We start from the raw sequence: 3450 nt of genomic DNA on the forward strand, positions 1-3450 counted from the left end.
GACAGAGAGAATCAGATCCAGATCGAGGCCATGGGATCCCATGATGAAATTGAGAGAGAGGAAGAGTGGGAGAGGAAGGGTATCCTTGTGCAGGGCAACGCGGACCTCGTTCAGTTCATTGGTCGTGAGGGACAACACCGGATGCATCAAGATGAGTTTGTCGGTGCTGAATATGAACGGTTGCAGCTGTTCCACCAGCAGCACCATAGACAAGCCAAGCAATGACATTATGGACACGGGGCTGTACTTCTTGATCCGGTATCTGAACCATTAGTCGTCCGTGTTGCTGCGGAAGGCACAGGAGGAGCGAGCGGTTCTCCTGATAACTGACACATTGGGGTTAGGCGTATGTCTGGGCCCTGGTGTTGGTGGAGGCGCGCTGGTGGAGCTCGGCCACCACTCGTCTAGGCAGTTGATAGGATAAAGACCTGGCAGTTTATAAAAATGGGAGCTGGGCAACACTGGGGTTTGGCGAAGACAAAGATGTTTATAACCTCATAAGCAAAGACCTGTAGTGTTGCTTGTATATTGAGATATACTACAAGAATCGGTACACTCATAGCTTATTTTTCTTAGTCGTACATTGTGTTGTAGCTATTTTTTAATCCCTGTCATGCTGATGGTTCATATCAAACTATGGTTGTTGTTTATGGTTGTAAAATTAAGCCATTGATAGGATAAGTAAAAGTAGTTGTTGATTGAGAAAGCTGAGAGACAACTTACAGACATCGATTCTTCGTGTAGCTCACTACTTGATTCTGTAGATCAAACACTAACACTTTTTCTTTCTAGCAAGGATCATATACTGCCCACGCGGCAGCGCGAAGCAGAAGGGCCACATTGATTTGTAACGACACGTGTAATGGAAGGACACCTTCGGGAACAAGCTCACCGAGGTCTTCGAAGTCCAACCTAGGTAAACAAGTGAGCTCATTTTAACAGTTTCCCCTTTTTTTTTGGTGATGCAGGCTAGCTCATTAATTAAGGGCTACTAATTTCTGTCTTTTTTTCGCTTTGGTGATTGGATTATATATGCTACTCTATGTTGAAGGATCTGTTCATGCCAAATTTAATAATCTTTTCATGTTTTCACATATTCTGTATTTGATCACTCTCATGGAATGGTAAACGTCTGTTGGATGGTCAGGGTTGATTATTTTTATCAGTGCACATACCTTCAGAAAATAACCCAATGGGGCTAGCTTGTGATTAAACTTTGCTGCTTCACTGTATGCGTACTAAATTGTAAAGAAGGATTGACTAATGGTTCTTGCCTTATTGGTACGTGCACTGAAGGGGAAGCTGATAAACTGCGGTTGCGGGTGCAGCTAGATGCTTACAACACTTGCATCATTGAGGTACTTGCTCTTCTACCAAACTAAACTAACTGCATCATGTGCCGCTGGGAATGGCATGTTACAGTGCCATGTTACACCTCCAGTCCCTCAGGAGTCTTATTGTGGTGATCTTGGTCTAAGACCAATGGTCTTGGATTACGAAGCTCGGCTTGGGATTCTGCTACTGCTCTAATTTGGTGAGGATTCTGATGGGAGACGATATTTGAAAACATAACTTTCCCCAAGTAACTCCAACGGTTATATTGACAGACTATCAAAGTAACGCCATAGAGAGGCATACTTGATGTGTGGCAGAGGTAAGGTTCTATTAGTGTTCTTCTGATCTTTAGCCTCACAATCTGCACCTCTCCAAGAATAAAATTAATTCATGTCTTTCTATATTCTTCGGTAAAGCAAACTTGCATAAAAACAATGTAATTTCCCTTTTAGATGAGAAAAATAAGACGAAAAAGGGTAATGTCCCGTTTAGATGATTGCCAGGTTTATTTTAGTTTGCTATGCTTCCACTCTTTTTGCAACTGCATCATGTGCGGTTTCTATAGCTCCACTTCTACAACCTATCGACGCGTTTGGTACATCGCAGGTAACGTATTCAGTTTTTCGCATCGGAAAGCGCTGCGTCGGAATACTTTTACGTAATTAGTTCATTGTTTGGTTTGTGCGCCGGGTCCCGACTTCTAACCCATCCCGATTTGGGCGGTTTTGATTTTCTGAACTGCCGTATCAGAAAGCGTTGTTAGGGGAACCATCGCTCCCGAAACAAACACTCGCTACGGTTTCAGAGAACGCTGCAATCGGAAGACGGGCTTTTTTCAGCGAACCAAACGCGTCATATGATTGTTGTGACATACTGATAGGATCCTTAACAAAACAGCTACACTTCTCATTAACATTGCAGCGGCCAAGCTCTTCGGATCATTCTTCTGAGCGATTATTTCACATACTTCAATTTGTTGTATCCTTCATAAGTGGATTTTACCCTAAGAAATAGTAAGTTGTTATGTTCATCAGTTGAGAAGTCTTGCACCATAGTACAGTGAACAAGAAGCTTATTGATTTTATTTATTTGATGGTTATTAGGCTAAGTCAAAGTACTAGCGGGATTTATGAACATCAGGTCACCTTTTAAAGGGTCTCTGAAAGAAGTGGTTAAGGATCTGTAATTGTGCCGTGGTAAAATTTACGGATGTTGGTGTTTCTTTTCAAGCTAATATGTTTGTTTACCCATTTGGTTCATGTTTTTGATACTAAAATTAGTTTTCTATTCCACGTGGATAATTTGAATCAGTTCATCAGACTACATGGTGAAACATGCATATTGTTTATCTAAACATTTATTGGTCATTCGTTCACCAATCACGAGATCTCTGAATTTCGAAGGCAAAATCGTATTTAGTGAGAGAGAATGAGGAATTGTTCTTTCGTAAAGTTTTGCCAGTGTGATTGTGTTTTATTTCAAGATTCTTTCATTATGTACCATGTGTCTCACTAGAATAATATAATTGTGTACTTATTTATAATTTCTTGCAGATATTATGCTTGGACACAAAGTGCATGTAATGCTTGCAACTGGAGTTTGGTTTTTTTACTTCTTCCGCTGTTATTCCCCTCTCAAGTTCTTGGTTCTTGAAGATACTTGCTAGGTTTCTAGCTGAAATTTGTTGGTAGTATAATCTCGATGTATATGGCCTTATTTTATATTTCAGGGTGTATGACCTGATTTAGACTATGTTGACCAGTTGTGTTATGAAGTTTTTTACTGTATGGCTGCCTCTTGAAAGAGTTCAAGAATTTTTTCTATGGGAGAGAATAGTTGTCATTATCATAGGAATGTCATTAAGTTTCTTACTTACCAATAACTAAAGTATGGGAGAGAATAGTTGTCGTTATAGTATGGTTCGATGGAATATGTTTTATGTGCATTCTACAAGGATAATTTCATTCTCTATTTCAAATTAGCTTTTCATTTCCTCAAAGTACTCTGAGCAATTATATAAGTCCCTTTTTGTTATGAATGGAAGCGAGCAATTTTACAAGCCTTTTTTGTGATGAATGGAAGGGAGAATGTTCTATTTTCACCTTATAAACCTGA

The 3450-nt window shown here is 40.0% G+C and overlaps 1 long non-coding RNA gene across 5 annotated transcripts in view; it reads left to right on the top strand.

The window, feature by feature from the left end:
- Positions 1-3450, top strand: part of LOC119291963 — a 5186-nt gene extending 1736 nt beyond the window's left edge. Inside the window, exons 2-4 of one of the 5 annotated variants that reach the window (XR_005142787.1) lie at positions 793-916; positions 1297-1654; positions 2889-3450. This is a non-coding gene — a long non-coding RNA (uncharacterized LOC119291963). Of the gene's footprint in view, positions 1-792; positions 917-1296 lie in introns of all 5 variants that reach the window. The other 4 variants (XR_005142785.1, XR_005142784.1, XR_005142786.1 and 1 more) reach the window with 4 other exon arrangements.

Source organism: Triticum dicoccoides, chromosome 4B (assembly GCF_002162155.2).
Source record: "Triticum dicoccoides isolate Atlit2015 ecotype Zavitan chromosome 4B, WEW_v2.0, whole genome shotgun sequence".
Taxonomy (NCBI): Eukaryota; Viridiplantae; Streptophyta; class Magnoliopsida; order Poales; family Poaceae; genus Triticum; species Triticum dicoccoides.